The sequence below is a fragment of the Nanorana parkeri genome, unplaced genomic scaffold, assembly GCF_000935625.1.
Source record: "Nanorana parkeri isolate BGI_ZX_2015 unplaced genomic scaffold, ASM93562v1 scaffold898, whole genome shotgun sequence".
Taxonomy (NCBI): domain Eukaryota; kingdom Metazoa; phylum Chordata; class Amphibia; order Anura; family Dicroglossidae; genus Nanorana; species Nanorana parkeri.
Genome location: NW_017307166.1, coordinates 54,201 through 64,986, shown reverse-complemented (window position 1 = coordinate 64,986; position 10,786 = coordinate 54,201).

Below are 10,786 nucleotides of genomic sequence, written 5' to 3'. Positions count from 1 at the left end.
TGCTGGTGGTGTCACTGTGGAACTGATTGTATCTCTGCAGGTGTGTTTCTGGTGGTGTCACTGTGCAACTGATTGCATCTCTGCAGGTGTGTTGCTGGTGGTGTTATTTTGGAACCGACTGTATTTCTGCAGATGTGTTTCTGGTGGTGTCACTGGAACTGGCTGTATTTCTGCCAGTGGTTTTGGTAGTGTCACTGTGGAAATGATTGCATCTCTGCAGCTGTGGTTCTTGCGGTGTCACTATTGAACCAGTTGGATTTGCTTCTGGTGATGTCACTATTGAACATCTGAATTTCCACCATTGGCATTCACGTTCTATTCAGAATTTCTGAGCCGATCGTATAGCGAGACCCTTTCATAACCAATTCATATTACCAGGGCTGTGAAGGACTCTCTCTGGTGGTGGACACAGCAACACAATCGTTTGAATTACCTGCCGATCACAGTGTCCATTTGGAACACGATTACATCTGACGCACGTGAAAGGTTCAGCCACTTATGTAATGGCCCAAGCGACATCTCAAGACAACCAACTGTGACCCAGAATCAGGTGGGAGATGCATACAGCCAATCCTTTATTTCCAAGTGGGTGCTCAACCAGAAAGTCTGAAGTTTTGAAGCTGAAGGCCAAGTGGGTCATACATGAGATCAATTTCGTGGTGACACCATGGAATATGCAATTTCTATTCAGGACATATTTCCCACTTACAGAGTGTGTATACTTTCTTGATTTGAGGTCACAGGAGGCTGCAGTGATAGAAATATAGGAGACCGTGGTTCAAAACATTGTTGCAGTTCATTAATGACCAAGGAAACATGTGGGTCCCGAGGTTACACAGGTTGAGAACCACTGGTCTAGAACCTCTGATCCTACTGCCAGGCATTCCAGACTTGCTGTCTCATGGTGACATCTCCATCCAGCCCCAGGATGCATCTCACGGCGTGGAAGTTGAGAGGCAAAAGCTTAAATTAGGTTTCTACACTTTTGAAAGCAAGGAAATTGTCTGCCATTAAAACTTACCACAAGTTTGGGCAAAATTCATCTTCTTAACAGAAAGAAACAACTGGGATCCCATGTCTCCAAACCCAGCTCAAGTCTTAGGCTGGGCACACACCTTACAACCATCGCAAGACTTTTGTCTTGCGATGGTTGTAAGGTACTTAAAAAAACGTACGATCTGCCTATCTTGCATAGGCAGATCGTACTTGCGATGATCGCAAGCCACGCCCCCCGTGGGGCGGGCTTCCGATGACCGCAATGCCGAACGGGCAGTGTGCGCTTGCGCACACCGGCCCGTACGGCTGTTATCGTACGGACATGCCACAAACCCGCCGAACATCGTACGATGCTCGGCGGGTTTTCGAACATGTCCGTAAGTTTAAAGTCGTGCGACCTTACAGTAGTAGAGGTCGCACGGCTTCCACACACCTTACGATAATCGTACGATCGCGGGATTTCCCGCGATTATCGTAAGGTGTGTGGGGACCTTTAGAGCTTTTACAGACAGGCCTGGTCAGAGGTTTAACTTCCAGCACACTAAAATTCCAAGTGTCAGCAATATCAGCTCTTTAAAATGCCCAAAAAAACTTCCATCCCAAAGTGGGACCTGTCGGTTATTATAGAAGCTCTGTCAAGAACCCCCTTTTCTTCCAACAGATATAGCTTGACTCTTACTTTAATTACTCTCTTACTGGTGGTCACATTCAGAGAAAGAGAACCATATACTGAAAGCAGGCACCCCCCAACAGCTGTAGCTTTAGGAATCGCATGATGGGGAAGCAGGAATCTGCTGAACTATGTGTAAACTCTACTCATTAGGGGAAGGTTCACATAGTGTAAGATTACATTGTCACATGGTCTTAATTAATTCAGTACAGAAGATATGGGAGAGAATATCCATTTGCAAAGTACTAATAGTTTATTTTTCACACCAAGCAGCCATTCATATGCTGCTCGGCGCTGAGTGTCAGTTTAAAGGAGAACTATGGGGTTAGGGCTTTTCCCCATAGTGCTCCTAAGGGTAACGGGAGGACACAAACTAGCGTCCTCCCGTCACCCTAAGCTCAGTATACCGCGAGCTACAGCTCGCGTTAAACAGACGCCGCAGCTGAAGCGGATCCCGACAATTATGTCTGGATCCGCCCAGCTGCGTGAGTGACAGTTGGCTCTGCCTATCTAGAGGCAGAAATTCTGGCACAGAAAAAGGCTATCCCACCTGAAGTATCAGAGTTGTAACCTCCCCACTAACTTAACTCTGACAATCTTTCACTGTGCTGCACTACTTTAACAAGTTGTTTGTTTGGTCATGACTTGAATGAGGAGGGTAATGAACTTTTAACAGGTAGCATGAGTCTGCGGACTTTTCCAGCTCCCGTGGCGTTATGATGCCTAGTAGGCATAACAAGCTGTGTTTTTGACTTCTGCTCATATATTGAAATGTTTTCCATACATTGGCTGGTAAGATCATGCCCTTTAACTGTTCCAATTTTAATAGGGCATTCCAGTTTTTGATTTTCTTGCCCAACAGCCCTCCTTCCTGTTCCATGTTGCAATGTCTTAATGTGTCAACATCTTAGATTTGGCACACTAGGTGAGGCTGAGCACTCAGCAAAACACATTGCAGCTAAATCACAGGATATAGGACCTTGATGATGGCATCCGACTCAGCCGCATATAATGAAGCATATTATCTAACCTGCCGTGCCAACCCTGTGGTGTGTTTTGGCATGTGCCTCTTGTTGAAGCATCAAAGAAGAAGCCAGAAATGTAGCTTGACTTTGTCAATGTTTATACCTAAAATGTGCCTCGTCTTTTGATTTGAGTCAGGATATTGTACTACCCACCTTCCTAAACAGAAAAAAAAAAGACCCTCACCTGCTGGATGTGGGTTACATTCTAAGAGCATATTTAGAGATCATCGCTTCCTTTAAGAACTCTGAAAGACTATTGTTCCCTTTATGGAGCTAGGGAAGATCATCCAGCATCAACCCACACACACTAGCATCCATCTGGCTAATAAAAGTAATTCACACTTCAAGGTCAGCATATTGCAGGCTGTCACCATAAAACATCTGCAATGCAGAAACATGGTCTTAGCAAAACACCTTCATTACACACTCCGGAATAGAGCCAGCCTGTTTGATGACAGTTGAGTTTGGAAGGACCATAGTGGCGCAAGCTACTCCTTCTATTATGTCACAATAAATGGGTTTGTTTGCACTACACACACCCTTGATTTGCGAGTTAATTCCCATTGTATGCTGCACCAGTGAAACGGAAAAATGTATACTCCCCTTTCTGCAATTTTATGGTGCACCCTCATGGCAGCATACAGATGCCCGACCCTTGTGGTGATGGTTACTAACATTGCGGTCTACTTTTGACCATGATTCTTCTTACAAACAAGCCGCACGTCCATGGATCTTCATACGTTAAAGCAACTTTTATTGATAACTCCCATGGGTATAACACCTCTCGCTACTGTGTTTCCCCGAAAGTAAGACCTAGTGCTATCTTCGGGGATTTCTGTAATATAAGACCTACCCCGAAAATAAGACCTAGTTCGGGGTAGGTCTTATATTACAGACATCCCTGAAGATAGCGCTAGGTCTTACCTTCGGGGTAGCTGCACATGTAACTAGATTTTCCATGTGAACGCCGTCCGCAGCTCCTTCCCGCCCCCCCGCCCGCCCACCTACCCGCACGCCCACCTATCTGTTGCTCTCTGAATGGCATCAGAGCGGAGAGGCAGCTCCCTTCCGCCCCCCTGCCAGACACGCCCCCTCGCCAGCCCACCTGTGTTTCTCCTTGTAATGATCAGAGCGGAGAGGCAGCTCCCTTTCGCCCCCCTGCCAGACATGCCCGTCCACCTGTTTGTGGGTCCCTGGACAGCAGAGCGGACAGCAGCAGCCAGGTAAGACATCCCCCGAAAAACCTAGTGTCTTTTTTCGTGAAAAAAAATAAAATATGACACTGTCTTATTTTCGGGGAAACACGGTAGTTTCCCTGATCTGGCCTCTATGATTAAGCCAGATCAGTGAAACGCGTGAGTATTCATTATATCAGTAAAAGGAGGTGGAGGCCTGTTTTGCCTGCACCTGTGGTGTGATTATTGCTTACTGTGGCCTGGGAATTGGAGCAGTGGACTGTTTGCACTGCTACTCCTGACCATCTCAGATTTATACCTAACCTGTCCTATGGGGTTTAAGGGGCGGAGCCACAACCCAATGTATGGTGCCATGAAGATGCACCAGGAAAAGAAAATAACGGAAATGTAGACACACTTTTTTTTTTTTATGGTGAACAGATAGAAACACTGTAAAATTTTTGTTGCTGTCTGCATTGCACTAGAGGCATTTGCGCTCACTGCTTGTTCTAGTGAATATTGTCACCAGAACCGAATTTAAGGTAAAACCCAAATTTTTGGTCACTAGAACAGCAATAGAGGTGAAATCTTCCATTGGAGACAAGTAAGATATCCTCCCACGTCCTGTTGTATTTATATCCCCAACAAAACACATAGATCCAAAACAAAAAAAGTTTGAGCTTTAGATATATATTTCAGCGAAATACAGTATTAGGTTAGTGCATCATTTTAATTATTCTGTTAGGAAATGAGTGTTAGCCAGTGTTATTTTACCCTTGCAGGGATAATGGTGTATTGTGCTAAAATGGGCTACAAAATAAGTAAACATGAATAATATTAGGTGACAAAAAGCTTTTATCTCATCGCAGAACGGTAATCTCAGACAATCCTCCCGCAGTAACCCAAACGTCAAGCACTCAGGGGCTGCTCACCAAAAGGATTAGGGATTGCCACAGCACATGTAAATAGAAGAGCTATGGTTCTGAGGAAGGAAGCGTCCCCCTGAAACACTTAAACCAAACTTACAGCAGCCAGTGGTGTGTTTGATGTGACCGTAGGCTGCTGTGTTATCAAATCAGGGCAGACTTCTCCTTGTGACAGACAGTATGGTTATTAGAGCTTTCTAGATCTCTACTGTTTGTCGGCACATATACCTGTTTTTAGTCATTTAATAAAAGAGATTTACACATGGAGGCACTCTGCTCTTTGTGTTCTATTTATATGAATAATACTGACATTGCTGCTCTCCTTTAAGATATCATGGTTATAACATTACCTGTAAGGGAAATTTTCTACCACTCACCTGTAACTACCCATACTCATGAGGAAGTCCAGACGTGACAATGTGTAGGGCGGAGTCAGTGACATCATCAAGCTTGGCTTCGCCCTCCTAGCTCCCAGAAAGACCAGGGGAGGAGAAAATTAAGTACATTAGCTAGCGCTGATGTGAATGTCCTTCCTTCTGGAGCGGGGCTACTTTCGTTCCCCATGGTCCCTAGGTGTGTTGCAAAGTAGCCACCAATCCAAGCTCACTCTCGTGATGAACTACAATCTCACGTTTAGTTTACCAATTTGTATTATAGTCATTAATTGTTTCCAAGGGGGTCATGTGGAGCACCACAGTAGGACTACCAGACCTTTCAGGCATCCACACAGACAGAAAATATAAGTTTCTATAAAAAGTCCTCTTTATTTACATACAGTATATTAACATCACTGGAATATAAAATTATACACGTAAGCGGCCACTGGGCGAAGATTGACTTCTGATCTCGAATATCTCTGGACAGAGTGCTACTCATGGACATAGGGATATTCTGTGATGATGCGCTGCCATCTCCTGGTGTTGCTGATCTCTTTCCATCCACGCGCAGCACAGTGCCTCCTATGAAGGGGCGTTGGGAGAAGACGGTGCAGTATGACATTGGGACACTGAGCAGTATTGAGCTGGGTTACGTTGTGGCTTTGTGACTTGCTGTGGCATAGGAATCTGGGGGGATGGGGCGGGAGAGGAGTTGGGGAAGAGGAGGGTTTTTTTGGGGGTGAAATGTTTTGTATTAGTATTAAGGATAAGTTTTTATGTACCCCCACTTCGGTGGGAGATGTTTGTAACCTTATATGCATATTGAAAAAACAATAAAAATCGTACTTTAAAAAAAATAAAAATAATTATACACGTGTATAATGACACACATATATCATCACCCTCACTCCGGTCCCTCTGTTAAAGTGTGATGCACATGTTAACAGGATGGTTTGAGATCAATTATAACAGATTATTGTGTCAACCGGAGTTGGATGGTTGAGGGTGATGGTTTATGTGTAGTATAAAGCCAAAGTCATTTCACACATTTATGGTTTTATATTTCAATGATTTTAAAATACTGTGTATAAATAAAGAGGGCTTTTTATACAAATTATGTTTTATGTCTGTGTGGGTATCTAAGAGTCCGCTATTCATACTGTAGTGCTGTTGTTACTAAATTGTATTAAAATTGTAGTCTATCATGGGAGTGAGCTTGGAGCGGTGGCTACTTTACAACACACACAGGGACCATGGGGAACAAAAGTAGCCACCCTCCAGAAGGAAGGACAGTGTTAGCATGAATTCAGAGATGATTTGAGGATCTACAGCTGAGTGACATACAAATACACTACATATTTGTTAATAGTTAAGCTACCTGAATGCATTTTTAAGGTTTAACTTCCAAGTTTAGTGTCACTAAGTCACAGAAATTGTTATTCCATCACAGAGACACTGTACCAACAACCTCCATTTCAGTCTTTTTCCCTCCACTTTTCTGTTACAGCAGTTGTGCAGGATGGCTAAATATGATGACTGTGCAGTCCAGTAAGGCAGCTCAAAGTTATACTGATACTCTTAATAATCATTACCAAGTTAATTTTGACAGCAAATTTCAATTTAGTTTTAGTCGTATTTTAGTCATCTAAATTGTTTTAGTCTAGTTTTGTTGACTAAATCTCCAGTACATTTAGTCAACTAAAATCTATTGGGTTTATTTAAAGTGTAATGCATGATTGAAGCAATTCTCTAGAATTTCCAAACTCATATATTCCTGGAGTAAACCTCTATTAACCTGGTATTAAGGTTTGAACATGCAATACAGGCACAGATTTATCCGTTCTGATATAGAACGTCGTTATTTAACTTAAAATTAAATAAAACCAAGTTTCATAGGATTTGGGAGTGGGGATGGGGAAGTAAATGGGTATGAGGGAGGGAACAAGTCTGAGAAGGCTGTTACACAGTGCTAACTTGCTAGGAAGATGGGAGGAGAAAACACTCCTATGACAGTAGCAGGCAAAATCAGATGAATCAGTAACCTATGGAGGAGTATTCTCTGCAGTTTAAAGGGTTTTGATCCAGGCAGCAGGGAGACCAATGGAGCCTGCATCTCAGCCAATCCAGCTGCCAATAGAGTCAGGGGACTGGGGCTTTGGCAGAGCTCCGAGGGAACCGGAAGTCCAAATAGGTAAATGCAATAGTCCCTCCCATGTTTGTTGCGTTTTTGTTCGTCGATGAAAATTGCAATGTATTTTCATCATAGTTTGAGACCAATTAACTTAGTTTTCACCACTGAAAACATGCAGCTGACGGGGGTTGGGCTTGGCCCCTTAGTTCCAGTGAAGGGAACTCTATGTATATACCCCCACATAATTAGTCGTACAAGGAGCAGTACACTAGCCCCCTAGCACCCTCAGCCATGCCATGTACCAGCCCCGGGGACATGTACCCCCTGCAGGCCAAACTGGAGCAGCAGCCTAAGCAGCACCAACACTTCCTCCTCACACCCCTCCATCTCATAGTCTGGCCTGTTTCCTCTCAGTATGGCCCCTGTGTTCCCCCTCAGTCTGGCTCATGTGTTCCCTCAGTTTGGCCCATGTCTTCCCTCAGTCTAGCCCCTGTGCCGCCCCCCTCAGTCTGTGTCCAGGACCACCATTAGAAATCATGGGGTTCCATACAGCCACAGCCTACATGGTTTTCGCCGGACCGGTGCTGCTGGGGCAAAGCCTCTTACACCTCCACCTTGCCCCGTCACCTCTGCCATGCCGACCCTGGTAGGGGCCTGAGCCACTCGATCTGCCTGGGTCCCTGACATGGGTATTAGCCATATTTTATTGACCCCTGTGGTGTCACAACATAGCAATGACATGCACAGCCATGCTGCGACACCACAGAGGTCAATAAAATATTGATTGAATTTGAGCTGGAGTGCGAGTGACTTCTTCATATTGATTTGCGGAGGCATATGTGGTCGCTTGGCACACACCCGATACTTGAGGGTATTATCTGGTCAGGTGTGCGTTGGGTTTCTTTTGATTATCTCCCCCTCAGTCTGGCTCCTGTCCTCCCCCTCAGTCTGGCTCCTGCCCCCCCCCCAATCTGGCTCCTGTCCCCCTCTCAATCTGGCTCCTGGCCCCCTCTCAATCTGGCTCCTGGCCTCCAATGTGTCCAGCATGAGACGAGGAGGTGGAGCTCTGGTCACTCAGTGGTGATGATTCCTCCCCTCTTCCACGTCAGCTTACTTTCTACTGGACGTTGTGTTCTGTGTTCCTACGAGCACAGCGTGTGTCCTTCACAGTCTTCCTAGGTCTGATGTCAGCTGGTGGGGGCGGGGTGGCTCCCTCAGTGTGTGATAAGCTTGGCCGCTCTGTGATCAGTGGAGCGTTCAGAGCGGACATCGGGCATAGCTTGCCGGGCCGAACAGAAACAGGCTGATGGTGTTCGGGCCGGCCCACCGGGCAAGTGCCCGGTTTGCCCTATGGCCAGGCAGGCCCTGGACATGTCTTACCATGTCTGTTAGATTATAGAGTGAACTAGGCAGTGCAGTCAAACTGTGGAGCCTATTTACCTGCTATAACAGTAAAGTGGAGGTAACAATCTGTAAATCAGGGTTTGCTAATACAACAGCACTGTGACTGAACATCTGTTTCTGTGACTCCACTTGGGTTTTAACCTAACCCTGAAATGCAACCTTTCACCTAACACTAACACTGAACCATTCTTCTGACCCTGAAATCATGTTAAGTGCATACATGCATTAGGTGTAATACTTACAGGTATGAAATACCTCTTACAGAGATCACACCACTCCCCTTGGCAATGCCTTCTTCTGCTTTTTGCCATCTTGGTTTCTGCACTATTTAGGGTCCACATCTACTTCCTGGACTGAGATTCTGGCTCAGAGATGACACAAGCATTTATGGAGCTGTATAGGGCAGTATTTTTGAGACTTTAACTTACTTTGGGGTATATAATTTTTATGTTGCTAGAGCTTTTTGTTTTAGGTTGAATTGCTTATTTTACAGAGAAGGCTTGCCTTAAAAAATGAGGCTTTTGTTAAAGGGGCTATCATTCTGGGTTTATATTCGTTTTTATTTTATGTTGATAGGTCTTTAAGTTAGACTCCTTTTTTTGTTTTTGCTGCAAGGCTTCCTTTTCATTAAAGAGTTTTGTTTCAGGGATGGTATTTTGAGGTTTTATACTTATTCCTTTTCCCCTCCTAGCCAAACAAGCATTGAACCCATGCAGCATAGGGGGGTTTGGACCCTACTGCTTAAGTTAATTTAACAACAGCCGAGAGTGGGGCTTCAATGCATGTTTTTGTACTTTGACACACTTGTTTATGTTAAGGCATCCCAATCACTTTGATTCAGCCCTCAGTGCTCAGCATTGCACAGAATAACACTTCTACACTTTTTTTGGCAACCCAACACACACAGCATTCACATATGTCTGCCATGGTGCATTATAGTGCACATGCATTTTTTAGCATGTGTTTTTGGATGCAAACAAGAATGAAAGCATCACAGATACATGGCTTTACTGTGTGTTGTGATCACGGGGTTATTGCAAGTGCAATCAACTCAACCCTTAGAAGCATGGATAGACTAAAATAAGACTCAGTGATAACACTCTGCAAAAATACCCAATCATGTGAAAACGAGATTTTTAAAAAAAACTGTATTTTTGCTGGGACATGATTGGATGATGGAAGTCAGCAAAGCTTCAGCTTGTTCCCTAAGCTAAGGGGAAAATGTCCTGATGAAGCCCTATATGGGCAAAACATATTGGGCATAGGTGTTTGGTAACAATCTAGTTTGGAGGGAAAGAGTTATAGAAATGAAAAAGGAAAAGAATAGCAGAGCTGGAGATAAAAGAAAGATAATGAATAAGGACAGTTCCTCCCTCTAAAATGGAAAGGGCACTTTTTAAAATGAGGAAGGGGAAAAGAAAAGGGGATTTTTAAAAATGAATTAATAAAGGTGATAGATGTTTATGTGACTCTAAGGGGATGATGTACAGGTGGGAATGTGCGTCAACTTGCAGTACTGAATTAATTAGTTACCCTAGAAGTAGAGGAAAAAGACTGGGTGTAAAATAAACCTCCTTGACAAATTTTGATTGTAGTAGCTAACCAAACCAGCCATGCTGAGACAGTATTGACAACAATACTGAGGAAATTCTCACATGTATACATAAAATAACAAAATTCCAGCTATACATACTATGCAGAGAGAAAGGAATCATGTGCACTTCTAGAGAACCATTCCTGAGAGAAGCGTAAAGACTGCCAATGCTGTCTCCTCATTCTGTTCATGTTTCCAGACTCTCATACTGACCCTCAACTAATATTTTACCCTTTGACTTTCCTTTCAGTGGCTCAGATAATATTGAAGCCCCAGGGTCAACATGACAGATAGACCCCTATTTGTTTTTTTCAGAAGGAGGTCACCAACAATGGCCCTAATATTTCTCATTGCAAAATTTTACTACAATTTGGCTTTCTTGAAAATGTTTTTTCATACTTCCTACATCACCTTTTAATGTTTATTAAGTGGAATGGAAACCGTGATTTTGCAGACAGTGCAATCAATTTTAGCAGTGTATTGAAATA